Source organism: Phyllobates terribilis, unplaced genomic scaffold (assembly GCF_046119375.1).
Source record: "Phyllobates terribilis strain yellow unplaced genomic scaffold, ASM4611937v1 Scaffold_1__5_contigs__length_1240528914, whole genome shotgun sequence".
Taxonomy (NCBI): domain Eukaryota; kingdom Metazoa; phylum Chordata; class Amphibia; order Anura; family Dendrobatidae; genus Phyllobates; species Phyllobates terribilis.
The window spans coordinates 1083904709-1083921234 of record NW_027362761.1 but is presented as its reverse complement, the minus strand read 5'-3'; positions in this window follow the sequence as shown (position 1 = coordinate 1083921234).

Genomic DNA, 16526 nt, shown 5'->3' with positions numbered 1-16526 from the left:
GGTCAGCCCATACACTTAGTGCATGGGCATTGCAAGTATAGGAGATCTTCTCCTTTCTAATGGAAACATTTTTTTATGAGGCCCTCCTCCATGTCTCTTCCAAGGGGCATTGGAGTTCCTCCCAATTTTTGGCAGCCCTTGCATTCACTGCATAGGCCAACACTATGGGAGACCCACTTCCTAATAATGGGAACATTTTTTCATGAGGCCCTCCACGTCTCTTCCAAGGGGCAATGGAGTGCCTCCCAATTTTTGGCAGCCCTTGCATTCACTGCATAGGCCAACACTATGGGAGACCCACTTCCTAATAATGGGAAAAAATTTTCATGATGCCCTCTACGTCTCTTCCAAGTGGCAATGGAGTGCCTCCCAATTTTTTTTTCGGCCCTTGCATTCACTGCATAGGCCAACACTATGGGAGACCCACTTCCTAATAATGGGAAAATTGTTTTCAGGAGGCCCTCTGACCTCCATGTCTCTTCCAAGGGTCATTGGAGTGCTTCCAAATTTTTGGCAACCATTGTATTCACTGCATAGGCAAATATAATGGGAGACCCACTTTCTAATAATGGGAACATTGTTTTCAGGAGGCCCTCTGACCTCCACGTCTCTTCCATGGGGCATTGGATTGCCTACAAATTTTTGGCAAACCTTACATTCACTGCATAGGCAAACACAATGGGAGACCCACTTCCTAATAATGGAAACATTGATTTAAGGAGGCCCTCTGACCTCCACATCTCTTCAAAGGGGCATTGGAGTGCCTCCAAATTTTTGGCAACCCTTGTATTTACTGCATAGTCAAGCACAATGGGAGACCTACTTCCTAATAATGGGAACATTGTTTTCAGAAGGCCCTCCTCTAAGTCTCTTCAAAGGGTTATTGGGGTGCATCCAAATTTTCAAAGTGGTATTGGGGTGCATCCAAATTTTGGGCAGCCATGCTGTAACATCCCTGGCGGCGTGCTGGCATGGCTTACCACCTCCCACCATGCAAGACCGCCATCTTACCTATCAATCCAGGCTGCACACTTTGCTCCAGTATCTGCTGTGTCTCTTGTCTGATTGCTTAGAGCGGCGGCGCGGCTAATGCCTGATTCTTATAGTTACTGTGTGCGCACTCCTAATGCCTCCGCAGCCTATTGCTGTGAGTCACTGGATACTTAAACCCCCTCCACCCAGTAGGGGGTGCCTGAGCAGCACTTTTCTTCAGTGTGTTCCATGCAACTGCGTTGCCAGGTCCTGTCCTGTATCTTGTCTGTTCCGCCCCTGGGGGCTGTATACCCAGGCCTGTTACCTGTATCTGTGACTTCCAGTCTGTCTCCGCTACCCTGGGGGCTGAGTTCCCAGGCTTGTTCCTGTATCTTGTTTCTGGTTCAGCTCCTGTCTGAACTGTGTCCGAGCCCGTTACCTGTTTGTCTCTATGTCTGAACCTTCCCTTTTCCTGCAGTGTCTGAACCTGCACCTAACTCCAACTCGATGTCTCTGAACTTCTGTTTATGAGTTTTTTGTACACTCGCTACTTCATTGTAAGTACCTTGTGTGTATCTGGTCCTGCTTGTTTAACACACCTGCGGTTTTGCTCTACTCTGCTTGTTCACCGCATCTGCAGTTTCGCTCTGCTCTGCTTGTTCACTGCACCTGTGGTTTCGCTCTGCTCTGCTTGTCTACATCATCTGCGGGTTTTGCTCTGCTCTGCTTGTCTACTGCACCTGCGGGTGTTGCTCTGCTCTGCTTGTCTACGGCACCCAAGGGTTTTGCTCTGCTCTGCTTGTCTACCGCACCTGCGGGTTTTGCTCGGCTCTGATGGTCTACCGCACCTTCGGGTTTTGCTCTGCTCTGCTTGTCTACCGCACCTGCGGGTTTTGCTCTGCTCTGCTTGTCTACCGCACCTGCGGGATTTGCTCTGTTCTGCTTGTCTACCGCACCTGCGGGTTTGGCTCTGCTCTGTTTGTCTACCGCACCTGCAGGTTTTGCTCTGCTCTGCTTGACTACCGCACCCGCGGGTTTTGCTCTCATCTGCTTGTATACCGCACCGGCGGGTTTTGCTCTGTTCTGCTTGTCTACCGCACCTGCGGGTTTTACTCTGCTTTGCTTGTCTACCGCACCTGCAGGTTTTGCTCTTCTCAGCTTGTCTACCGCACCTGCGGGTTTTGCTCTGCTCTGTTTGTCTACCGCACCTGCGGGTTTTGCTCTGCTCTGCTTGTCTACTGCACCTACGGGTTTTGCTCTGCTCTGCTTGTTTACCGCACCTGCGGGCTTTGCTCTGCTCTGCTTGTCTACTGCACCTGCTGGTTTTGCTCTGCTCTGCTTGTCTTCCGCACCTGCGGCTCCTTTCCTGTATCCTAGTCTTTACTGGTCCCTATCCTGTCTGTGTTCCTACCTGCCAGTACCCGCCTGCCTGCACTGTCTGCATACTAGCCGTGCCTGCAAATACCCACCTGTCTGCATACCAGCCGTGCCTGCCAGTACCCACCTTTCTATATGCCAGTTTAACCTGCCTGTTCCTGCATTCCCCGGTGTGGGTCAACAGCTGTGACCGGGGTCTGACCTGTAGTAGCACCTGGTCCCTCTGCTCAGTTCCTCCCTGGTTCACGGAGTGGACTGAGCCGCCATGCGACCTTGGTCGGACCGGGCTGATACTTAGTCACGCCCCTCCAGGCACTCCTCGGTTCATGGTCCAGTGGGATCACTAATCACGCTCACGCCAGTCAGTCTGGGCATGTTTGTAACACCTGCCACTCACTGCATACGCAATAACAGAATAGGAGACCCACTCTTTAGTAATGGGAACAGTAAAGCATAGCCGGCTGATGGATCTCTAAGAATAGTGAGGGCCGACTGCTGGCCCTTTAAGAATAGTAAAGGCCGCCTGATGCACCTATAAAAGTAGGCTTTGTGACTTTCAGAGTCTCTACTTCATAAACGAAACAGGATGTGTCTGGTCATGTCTCACACACCACATGGCCAGATAAGGTTGTAAAATGTTAAAATTACATTTCCCGGTGAATGCATTTGTCATGGTTGAAAGCAATACAAAAGTGCAAAAACGCATCAAAAACGCTACGTGTGAACATAGCCTATGGTGTGGAGGAGTATTTTTGTTTTTGGTTATTTATTTTGCCTTATATACAAGTCATTACCCTGGAAAGGATGTTCCTTAACATATTTCTCAGGAAAATCCATTTTGGTTTCGTTTTTGTGTGTTTTATTGTGAGTCCGTAAAAGTGGCGTAATACCTCTGACAACATTGATGACAGCAGTGACCTGGGAGTCAGAAATACTTCCAGGGATCTTCCCCATGCTGTTCCTATTCCATTTGAGCACTGTTCCCATCGATTTAGGCAATTTTTAGGCCCTCTGCAGAACACCGGGGGGAGCCGCCTGAAAAATGCTCGAGTTTCCCATAGACTTATATTGGGCTCGTTGCTCAAGTCGAGCACCTGCGTATTCCAATATGCTCGACCCAAGCAACGAGCACCCGAGAATTTTAGTGCTCACCCGTCACTAATGATAACTTATTTGATTGTTGGGGGTCCGACCACTGGAAGCTACATTGATAACCAAAATGAAGAATTTTTATCCCTATTAGAATGGAGCAGCAGTGCACATACCCAACCTCTGCTCCATCAATTTTCTATGGGCCTGAAACAAGGAGCCAAATGCAATACTTGGTAGCCCTATAGGGTGTGAATAAAACAACAGTAAAGTAAGTGCACTGGCACTCCATCCGAACTTTGAGAAAAATGTGAAGTTCTACCTATCAGTCCAAGTACCAGCAATTGGACTCTCACAGATCAATAAGTTATCACCTATCTTCGAATGAAAACATTTTGAACAAATGAAATTCATTATGTATTTCCCAAAATTTGTGGACTTTAGTAAATCTGAATTTTGCGATTTGTTTTGCGTATATCCTTCAAAATAGACGATACTCTGACTCCATTTTTCTGGATTCATATGGGCCTGGAATTGGTTAAAACCAATAAATTATCATACTCATGTTGCTTCTCATAGTATAATAAATGGCTTTTTAAATATCGAATCAAATATCCTGCCCACATTTCAGCGAATCTGTCAAATTCAAGTTTTGGCAGATTTGTACATTTCTAGTAATACTCCCTCATGTAACAACTATAAGCAGAAATATGATGAGATCTACACCATTACACTATGAAAACTTTTTATTATCTGTTGATGTTTGAAGCATACACAGGGGGGGAAATAAGTATTTGATACACTGCCGATTTTGCAAGTTTTCCCACCTACAAAGAATGGAGAGGTCTGTAATTTTTATCATAAGTACACTTCAACTGTGAGAGACAGAATCTAAAAAAACCTCAGAAAATCGCATTGTATGATTTTTAAATAATTAAATTGCATGTTATTGCATGAAATAAGTATTTGATCACATATCAATCAGCAAGAATTCTGGCTCTCACAGACCTGTTAGTTTTTCTTTAAGAAACCCTCCTAATTTGCACTCATAACCTGTATTAATTGCATCTGTTTGAACTTGTTACCTGTATAAAAGACACATGTCCACACATTCAATCACACTCCAACCTCTCCACCATGGCCAAGACCAAAGAGCTGTCTAAGGACACCAGGGACAAAATTGTAGACCTGCACAAAGCTGGGATGAGCTACTAAATAATAGGCAAGCAGCTTGGTGAGAAGTCAACAACTGTTATTAGAAAATGGAAGAAACACAAGATGACTGTCAATCTTCCTCTGTGTGGGGCTCAATGCAAGTTCTTGCCTTGTAGGGTAAGGATGATTCTGAGAAAAGTCAGAAATCAGCCCAGAACTACATGGGAGGACTTGGTCAATGACTTGAAAATAGCTTTGATCACAGTCTCAAACATTACCATTAGTAACACACTACACCATCATGGATTAAAATCCTGCAGGGCATGCAAGGTTCCCCTTCTCATGCCAGCACATGTCCAGGCCCATTTGAAGTTCACTAATGACCATCTGGATGATCCAGACGAGGCATGGGAGAAGATCATGTGGTCAGATGAGACAAAAATAGAACTTTTTGGTATCATCTCCACTCGAAGTGTTTGGAGGAAGAAAAAGGAAGAGTACAACCCCAAGAACACTGTCCCATCCATGAACCATAGTCGGAGAAATATTATATTTTGGGGGTGCTTTGCTGCAAAGAAGACAGGATGACTGAATCATATTGAAGGGAGGAAGGATGGGGTCATGTATCACGAGATTTTAGCCAACAACCTCCTCCCCTCAGTAAAAGCATTGAAGATGGGTCGTGGCTGGGTCTTCCAGCATGACAAGGACCCAAAACACACAGCCAGGGCAATTAAGGAGTGACTCCGTAAGAAGAATTTCTAGGTCCTGAAGTGGCATAGCCTGTCTCTAGTCCTGAACCCAATGTAAAATCTTTGGAGGGAGCTGAAACTCAAACCGAAAACCTGAAGGCTCTGAAGATCTATATGGTGGAGTGGGCCAATATTCTTGCTGCGTTGTGTGCAAACTTAGTCAAGAACTACAGGAAACATCTGATCTCTGTAATTGCAACCAAAGGTTTCTGTACCAAATATTAAGTTATGTTTTTCTATTTTTTTTTCTATAAATAATTATTTCATGCAATAAAATGCTAATTAATCATATAAAAATCATACAATGTGATTTTCTAGATTTTTTCTTAGATTCTGTCTCTCAAAATTGAAGTGTACCTACGATAAAAATTGCAGACCTTTCTATGCTTTGCAGGTGGGAAAACTTGCAAAATCAGCAGTGTATCAAATACATTTTTTTCCCCACTGTATGTGATACACATCATAATCATCCCAGTCACAGAAAACTTTTCTCTAAAATGAAACTTTCCATATTAATGCTTGAAAATATTAAACTGCAACATCAACGACCAGAACGTTTCCATCTTATAACAATTGTTCTGGAAGAAAGCATATGATTCTTGTGAATGTTAAATAAAGTGAATTTACTGCTCAGCATTGAAGTGGTTCTTTGCTATAATTATCTAGCACAATCTCTTTGTCTGACTCTGAATCTGTAAATAACTAAACTTTAGTATCTCACATTTGATATCGCTGGTTGAGGAATTATATGATGTGCGAAAATAACAACATTTGCAGTTCTTGTAAATCTCATACAGATGAATGTGCATAAAGCAGCTAAATTGTAAAATTTATTATTATTTGAAAGCGCATTAAATTACGTCTTTATTCTTTAGTTCAGAAACCATGAACATTATGCTGATGAGATCAGATCCACAGCTGGCAAATGACAGGAACAAATGCAAAGTATACTTGATAGATGGTATTGCTTTTCAAGAGGCATATTTCTGAAGGCTCAACAAACGCTTCTATATTATGAAAATTTGGAGAACTAAAAGTCTTCTTAAAATATCTAACATAAAATTAACTGCATTGCTGTTAAGACTCTATCTGACGGAGCATGTCCTAGTCCTACGTTCTGCATGTAGTACACAGAAATCACGTAAGCTCCTGCCCAAGACAAGCAGTCAGCTTCATTTCCCTCAGCAGTTGGACACTGCCAAAAACACAATATTAATCACTTGAGAAGAATTACTTTTCAAATTTTCAACGCAAAAAGACACACTAATTACATTTGTATTTGAATGATTTGATAAGTAATGCTGAGCACAGATGTACAGCAGTGAATATTATGTGGACCGGAAATCACATACAGCTCTCATTTCCATTCTGTGTTGTAATACTATCCTTATTCAATATTTTATTATTTTATTACGTTTTGAATAAGTATTTATTTTATGAATATAATATTTTCGTGAAGCAGATTGCAGGATGATTTTCAAAGTAAGGTCTACTTTTGGAGCGGTGGATACCTAAAAATATCTTCTTTTACAGTACAAGTATCTTGGGACCAATGTTCTTTTTAAGATGAATCTGTCACAAGGTATTTATTATTTAATCTGAGAGCAGCATAACGTACAGACAAAGACCCTCATTTCTGTGATGTTTCACTTACTGGGCTGCTTTATGTAGTTTTTTCAGGATTCCAGTTGTCCTTCTGCAGTTTGACCACTAGTGGCTGCTATTGTTCACCTTAATAATTGTGCTGCAATCCCACTCCTTACCACTGGAGGCTGCTTGTTGTGTTCTGCAATTGCCCTTTACTAAGATGGCAGATTCTGAACCTTTGGGATCCATCTTGTTTCCTGTTTGTGTTAGAACCTTGCTCTTAGGTTTTTTCCTTTGCTGGTCACATGACCTTGTTGGCCTATTTAATCCTGCTCCGCCCTTCTGGCTTTGCTGGACTTCATTGTATAACTACTTTCTAGCTAGCCTGTGCTCTGTATCTACTCTGTTAGTTTGCTTGGTCTACGGACCTCTGTGTTCTTTATATTTTGTTTGTTCGTCTGTCTGCTACTATTTCTGTTAGGAGGTGTCCCATTTTCCTCCCAGTCCTTAGTACTTGTAGGGATTCCTTCCCCACATCTATAGGTCTCCGTACAGACTAGCTTAGGACTTTAGCAGGTCTGATCGCAGGATCAGGTCCCCTGTTACATCGTAGGGATCAAGCTGAGTTCTATCGTAGGGACAGATCTCCTCTCTTTCCTTAGCTCTGGTAGCAGAACATAACAGTAAGTCCAGCCTGCAAATTCTCTAAGGAAAGATTTTTCTGTTCCATCATGGTGTCGGTTCAGGATTTGGCTCATCGCCTGCAGGGACTCTCTCTGGAGGTGGCCGAGCTCCGTCAGCACGTGAGTAACTGTCCTGGAGCACATTTCTTGGAGCCTAAGGTATGTTTGCCGGATTTATTTTTTGGTGAACACCGAGAATTTTTTTCATTTAAAAATGCTTGCTTATTGTATTTTCGTTTGAGACCCAAGTCCTCTGGGGATGAATCCCAGCGCATAGGGTTCATAATGTCACTTTTGTGCAAAGAGCCTCAGGAGTGGGCCTTTTCTTTGCAACCTAGTGATACATGCTTCAGATCAGTGGATAGTTTTTTTTCTGCTTTGGGACTATTATATGATGATCCTGACCATGTCGCATCAGCTGAGACTGAGTTGAGACGTTTGAAACAGGGATCAGGTAATGTGGAAAAATATTGTACTCATTTCCGTCGATGGTCTACTCAAACAGGGTGGAACGATTCTGCTCTGAAAAGTCTATTTCTTGCTGGGTTCAATGAAAGGGTTAAAGACCTGCTAATTGCTTATCCTACACCTGAAGATTTGTAACAGGCTATGCAATTAGCTATACGGGTGGATAGGAGACTGCGTGCAAGGGTTAATGAGAGCAAATCCTCTGCTATGTGAGTTTCTGGTTATGAGAATGTGTGTACTAACAGTGGTGAACCGATGGAGATTGGATCGGTGGCACCTCGCTCTCAAGAAAAAGATCGCAGATTTTTTGAAGGCTTGTGTTTCTATTGCGGAAAATCTGGTCATTTGATTAAAGGCTGTGAGCTTCGTATGAAGAAAGAAAAAAAAATGGTCAGTCATGCCCGTATTGCCTGTTTAAATTCCAAGGGTGTATTTTTAGCTGCTTCCACGATTTCTCAGGAAAAATTAATGGAATTTCGGGTGTTTGTTGATTGTGGGTCTACTCTGAATGTAATTGATGGGGGATTCTTGGAAAGACTCAATTTAAAACCCGAACCTTTATCATCCCCCATTGCTGTGGTTTCTGTGGATGGTTCCCCTTTGAAGAATATTACTCTCAAGGTCTGTGAATTTCCTCTCACTATTAATGGTGTTCACCATGAGAAATTGGATTTGGTAGTTTTGAATAACTTGCCTTCTCCAGTAATATTGGGATTGCCCTGGTTAAAATTTCACAATCCTGTACTGGATTGGTCTACCAGTGAAATTAAATCCTGGAGCCATAAATGTTATGACAAGTGTTGTAACGGGCGTATTGCAGCTTTGGATAGGGGAGAATTGCCTGTTCCTATTCAGGATTTTTGGAGAGTTTTTTCTGAGAAGGAATCACAGGTTTTGCCTCCCCATAGAGACTATGATTGTTCTATTGAATTTGTCCCTGGAGCAACTCTTCCTAAAAGTCGTTTATTTAACCTTACTATTCCTGAGAGGAAAGCTTTGGAGGAATACATACAGACAAGTTTGGCCGCCGGTCACATTAGGCCCTCTAAGTCTCCTGTGGCGGTTGGATTTTTTTTTGTAAAAAAAAAGGACGGCGGTTTACGTCCTTGTCTGGATTTTCGTGAGATTAACAAAATTACTGTACGCAATCCTTACCCACTGCCATTGATTCCTGATCTGTTTAACCAGTTAATGGGGGCCAAGTGGTTCTCTAAAATTTACCTTAAGGGGGCATACAATCTGTTGCGCATGAAGGAGGGTGACGAATGGAAGACTGCTTTTAACACTCCTGTGGGTCATTTTGAGAATCTGGTTATGCCTTTTGGTCTTACTAATGCTCCTGCATTTTTTCAGAATCTTATTAATGACATCCTTAGACCTTTGATCGGCAAAAATGTGGTTGAGTATTTGGATGACATTTTGATTTATTCGCCGGATCTGGAGTCTCATTGGCGGAGCGTACGTGAGGTATTACAGTTGTTAATGGACAATTCGCTTTTTGCTAAGCTGGAGAAATGTGAGTTCGTTGTACAGAGAATTAGTTTTTTGGGTTACATTATCTCCAGCGAAGGTTTTGAGATGGACCCGGTTAAAGTTCAAGCTGTACAGGAATGGCCTAGGCCTATTGGTTTGAAATCGATACAGAGGTTTTTAGGTTTCGCCAATTATTACAGAAAATTCATAAAAAAATTTTCTAGTATTGTCAAACCTCTGACCGATCTCACCAGGAAAGGTGCTGATGCGGTTCAGTGGTCTTCTGAGGCCATTGAAGCTTTTGTGTATCTCAAGGAGAGGTTCACCTCTGCTCCCATCCTTATGCAGCCTGATGTGACTAAGCCGTTTTTGGTTGAGGTTGATGCTTCCTCTGTGGGGGTTGGCGCAGTATTGTCTCAGGATAACAGGAATGGATTACATCCCTGTGCCTTTTTTTCAAAAAATTTTTCGGAGACTGAACTGAATTACGATATTGGTAATCGGGAATTATTGGCTATTAAACTCGCATTTGAACACTGGCGCCACTTCTTGGAAGGTGCAGAATTTCCCGTTCAGGTTCTTACGGATCATAAAAATCTGATTTATCTTGATGCTGCCAAGCGCCTGAATGCCCGTCAGGCTAGGTGGGCACTGTTTTTCTCGCGGTTTAATTTCTCCGTTACTTACATCCCTGGTAATAAGAATGTTAAGGCGGATGCCTTGTCTCGCAGTTTTTCTCCCATAGTCGGTGCTGAGAAAGAGGAGAACATTTTACAAGAAGGTGTTGTGATAGCTGCTTTGGACTCTGTTTTGGAAGATGAGATTCTTAAAGCACAGGAGAATGCCCCATCTAACACTCCTCATGGGAGGTTGTTTGTGCCTGGGACCTATAGGAGAGATTTGTTTGTTGAGTGTCACGAATCTCGGTTGGCAGGTCATCCCGGAATCTCTGAGACCAAGAGACTGGTGGGTTGCAGTTTTTGCTGGCCTGGATGGCAGAAGGAAGTCATTAAGTGGGTGCGTCAATGTACTATATGTGCTAGATCTAAGTCCTCACATACTCCTGCTGCGGGGTTGCTTTGTCCTTTGGAGGTTCCCAGTGCTCCTTGGACACATTTGGCTATGGACTTTATAACTGACCTTCCCCCCTCTGAGGGTTTTACTGTCATCTGGGTGGTCGTGGACCGTTTTAGCAAGATGTGTCACTTGATTCCCTTCGTCAAACTGCCCTGCGCTAAAACTCTCGCTAAGGCCTTTGTCAAGGAAATTGTCAGACTTCATGGTGTTCCTACTGACATTGTTTCTGATAGGGGTCCTCAGTTCGTGGCTCGTTTTTGGCGTGCCTTTTGTGACAGGTTGGGAGTTCATCTGTCGTTCTCGTCCGGATATCATCCTGAATCTAATGGCCAGACAGAAAGGAAAAACCAGGATGTTGAGCAGTTCTTGCGTTGTTTTGTGGCAGACAATCAAGAGGGGTGGTCTGAGTTTCTGCCACTTGCTGAATTTGCTCTGAACAATCATACATCTTCTTCTGCTGGTTGTTCGCCTTTTTTTTGTTGTTCTGGGAGACATCCGTCGTTTGGGTCGTTCTCCAAGTTGGGATCTGCCGTGCCTGAGGAGGAGAATTTTTCCGGTGATTTGGAGAGAGTTTGGACGGATGTGCGTGGTAATCTTCAGGAGGCCAACAGAAAATCTAAAGACTACTTTGATAGGAAACGACAGGAGGTTTTGTTCGCTGTTGGTGACATGGTTTGGTTGTCCTCTAGGAATCTGCGGTTGAGGATTCCTTCTAAGAAATTGGGTCCCAAGTTTGTAGGGCCCTTTAAGGTGCTTCAGGTTGTCAACCAATCTGCTGTTAGGTTGGAGGTTCCTACCTCCTGGAGAATTAATCCGGTATTTCATGTCTCTCTGTTAAAAAAAGCTGTTGTGTCGGATGGTGATGCCTCTGCCTCTGTTCCTCCGGTGGTGGAGGACAGGGAATATGAAATTTCTCGCATCATTAACTCTAGACGATATAGAGGTAGTTTGCAGTATCTTGTGGCCTGGAAAGGTTTCGGACCCGAGGATAACTCTTGGGTGAGGTCAGATGATGTTTCCGTGTCCAGACTTATCAGAGCGTTTCACAGGAGATTTCCTGATAAGCCTGGTCCTAGGGGATCCGGAGGATCCTCTTAGAAGGGGGGGCACTGTTAGAACCTTGCTCTTAGGTTCTTTCCTTTGCTGGTCACATGACCTTGTTGGCCTATTTAATCCTGCTCCGCCCTTCTGGCTTTGCTGGACTTCATTGTATAACTACTTTCTAGCTAGCCTGTGCTCTGTATCTACTCTGTTAGTTTGCTTGGTCTACGGACCTCTGTGTTCTTTGTATTTTGTTTGTTCGTCTGTCTGCTACTATTTCTGTTAGCAGGTGTCCCATTTTCCTCCCAGTCCTTAGTACTTGTAGGGATTCCTTCCCCACATCTATAGGTCTCCGTACAGACTAGCTTAGGACTTTAGCAGGTCTGATCGCAGGATCAGGTCCCCTGTTACATCGTAGGGATCAAGCTGAGTTCTATCGTAGGGACAGATCTCCTCTCTTTCCTTAGCTCTGGTAGCAGAACATAACAGTTTGGGTATACTTAAAGCCTCATGGATCTCTCACTCATAGCTTGAGTATTGTGTCTTGCTGTTATCCTAGTTTACAGTCTCCAAGCTCCTGAATATCCCTACCTAGATTGTTCTCACCTATCTACAGATTGTTTCCTACAACTCCTTCTGTTAACTACAAGAACTTCTAGTACTGCTTGCTGTTCCTGCTCATGCTCCTTTGGCCACTGGTTTCCAGCAGTACTATGCCAGTATCGTAACAGGTTTTGATAAAATCACTGTATTATCAAAAGTGAAAAAAAAGATGGAAGGAGCTCACGCTTGTACTCTCTCCCCGACACCGCACAATTATTGAAGTCTAAACCTGAACCTGAGATTCAGGAGCTCTAAACCGAGGTGCCTGTTATGTCTACGTGGGTGGAGTGTCACTTCTAAGTTGTCAGTTACTAGAAAAAGTTCATATTGGTCACAAAGATGAAGTCACATTTTTGAAATACGTTTTCCTTTAAGAAAAATATTCAGATTTGAGAGTCCTCAGTGGTTGATACCTTTTAATGGCTAACTGAAAAGATGGTAACAAATTGCAAGCTTTCGAGATTACTCAGGTCCCTTCATCAGGCATAGTATACCACAAAATCTGAAGAGTCACAATTTTATACACAATAAGACACACAAGAAAAAAAAAAATGCAATAGGTAAGACAGGTGATGAAAAGCAGAGTTATTATGGAAGAGATAAACAGTTCTAGCTATAAATATTTTAGCAGTTAATAGATAAGGAGTGTGAAGGTTTTATTTTCCTGTGTCCAGTGTTGTGATGGCCTCACAGGTCTGAGGATCACATTCCTTAGTTGATGTAGAATGACATAAATCCATGCGACACATTCATTCCTGCTCTGAAAGTGTTTAAGGCCATCATCAGTTTATATTCTGAAACTCTCTGAGATTTGAAGTTACCTTTTAATACTAGTAATTTCATATCTTTTATGCTGTGACCAGGGGAACAAAAATGCTTGGCTACAGGCAGATCTATTCTTTTTTCTTTTCCTTTTCCATTCCTTTTAGAATTTAGCAAAATTGCAGCTGGACGCCAAAAGCAAATCGACAAAAATTATAATTTGCCTGAATCCACATTTTGGGAAATTCTAAATTAATTTGAATAGGTTACAATTGATTTTCCCATCTCTAGAAATTACAAAGGATACTATTAAATATATAATCTGGGGGGCGAAATTATATATGCACTATGCATTACAAGTTCTCTAAAGCTGTCACTATTTAACTAAAATTTGCCACCCATCTGGAAATTTCTGGACAGTGCTGCAAAGATAGAGACATTATTTCCACCATCTGCAAAATAAATTAACAAGTCTGTTTTTTTATGATGCTGGAGAAGCATGTGCAAATTACTGTGATTGCAATGATCATCATTTTACAGTTCACAGTAACTGTTATTAATTTCTCCATATCTGTATTCAGGGTTGTAGACATATCACTTATAATCTTTATTATTCATTATGATTTTCAAATGTGGCTGTAAAAGTGATTGCCTGGCGATGATTTTTAAATATGTTACCAAGAAAAAAAAGGAAATAAAATTGCTGGCAGTCCTGAAAACATTTAATAACATATTTTGTCTGATCATATGGTTGCACAATATATTGCTGACTCTTTTTGCATATTATCTTGCTCTAGTTTTTGCCTTAGAATTGATCCTTCAATTTTATTTTATTGAACTAATTGATTCGACATAAAAAAAGCATATGTATATTGGAACTATTAATCAATACCTGTTATGTTAGCAGAACATATTTGTCTTTCTGCTCTGAATATGTTTGAATAGTTTGATTGGCTTTTTTTATCCCTGATACTTCTTAGTCCAGTGATTAGGATGTAACTAGCGAGGGGGACATGAAGGTTAACATATAGGATAAAAAAGGATAAGTAAAATCATTAGAAGGTAATATCAATGTCAACTTTATAAATGTTTGAAAATTGGGACCCAACCAGGTTGGTAAAATGTATTGGCAACATATCTTAGAAAGTGTTATATTACTTGTTCAAATTGATCTGCTTGCTTCTTCCTGAAGCTGTATGGTTAATTATTGATTATCATTATTTAACTTTCCTATTACCCGTACTACTTTGGTCTAATAACTGTGGACAGGACCAGACAAAGGCTGATGGGGGCTCTTAGGCAAAAATTTTGGCTAAAGCCTATGATAAACAAGTCTAAAAATAAACCTAAAAATAAAATTAGACCTAGATTAAACCCTGAAATGAATTCATATTCTAGACTTCTAAAGAACTTTAGTCCCCAGATATGTCCCCAAGTAATAATAATTAGAGGTCAAACTCTAAATTTTTTGAACCTCAAGCCCCATTGATAAATCACTTCAGAATCCAGACCAGACCTCTTAGATAATTTCAGACTGCAAACTAGACCCTCTAAATCACTTCAGAATTCAGACCAGACCTGCTAAATCATTCCAGAACCTAGACCAGCTGACTTAAATCAATTTAGGTCAAAGACGAGATTCCTAAATCAATTTTGAAGCAAGAGCATATCCCTTAATCACTAAAAAACCCAGTCTAGATACACTAAATTAATTTAGATCATGGACTAGACCACTCAGTTTACTTACCTTTAAGAACTCTTGGGTCTTCTTCACCTCAAGACACAATAGGTGCAAATCTTAATGGAGCATATTTTGGTGGTTGCAGAAATGTAAAAGAGAGAAGAGTGGCAGGCAATGGGGGTAATATAACTCATTGTTTTAGAGTTTAAAAATATATATATAGTAGGATCACTGGTTTAGTATGTGTAAAGTATCCAAAACAGAAGAGAATGTTCTTTACTGATAGAAGGTTTTTTTATTGTAAGAGTGCAGTCAGACGGCCGTATAATATGGCCGTCGAACGCATCGCAATGCTCGGACTGGCCGGTGGCTTTCCCGACTCAAATGTGACAGCATGTATTTCTATGTAGCTGTCACGCTCGGATCAGAAGAGCCACTGGCCAGTCAGTTCACTATGATGCAATCGTTGTCCATGTTATATGGCCCTTATACAGTAAAAGTAGAACACACAATGGTAATCACCAATTCAGTTCTTTTCTTCATAATTTCACTATATCATACAGATTTTTTGCAGAGGATGGGGAAAATTATGTCAAATTTTGTGGTCTCTTATGTTTCTACGAGCTTCATAGCAGTAATAAAGTATACTCAAAAGTATATTCAAAGGAATAAAAATATGCTATATGCTGTAATTCAGGATATCGCTGTAGACTTTTAATTTTTTTATTATATCAGAATTTTTATATTAAAAATATTACTTTCTACATTTGTGTTTTTTTTTTCAATTGGTCCTAGCACAGATTTAAAAGTATATACAGTAAAAAGTGAATTTCTAGGTAAAAGATTTGCATATTTTAAGTGTTGTGAATGGACTGTATGGTGTTACTAAACATTAAAGGAAATCTGTCAGCAGGTTTTTGCTATGTAATCTGAGAACACAATAATGTTGGAGCGGAGACCTTGATTACAGTGATGTGTCACTTACTGGGATGTGTTTTGCTGTTTCAATACAATCAGTGTTTTAACAGAGGGAGATTATCAATGCAAGACAACTGAGCTTGCGTATCCTAGTCCAACCAATCCCCCACCTTCTCACTATACATTGTACACAGAAAGCTGTGATATGATCGGGTTATACACAGCTCAACAACTGAGTTTTACTAGATCTGCAGCAGAGAAAACTGTGACACTCTCATAACTCCTGCGTCCAGTAAACTAAGTAACACATCGTTGGAATCAGGATCGCTGTCTCTACTTGATGCTGATGTTAGATTACATAGCAAAAACCTGCTGACAGATTCCTTTTAAAAGCTTAGGCTTAAATTGTAGTGATATACAATGGAGTTATTGTCTTTTTCAATTAAATGTATGTTTCAATGACCTTATAACAGACTAGAAAACACAATGCATTATATTTAAATTAACTTTAATAAGAAATACAAAAAGAGAATATTAAGCAAATACTGTAATTTGAAATAGCAAGCAAAGGTGATACATTAAAACAGTTTATCACTTGTGTTAACGTTTCTTTGAACAAGGTCACAAATTACAGAATATGTCCATTTCTTTTTTTTCCATAATTACATATGTAAAAATAAAGAAAATTTGATCAGGAACCTTAAATGTCAATGATACATTGGGTTCTCATTAATTATAAAGAACATTTACACACTATTATTAAACAACTGCTGTATACACTTGCTTGTTTGTCTCAAATAGCAGGTTCATTGTTTTTTGGCATTTTTTGTTGTGTTCTTAGATCATTAGTTAGACATAAAACATGCACTTTACACAAGAACATAATAT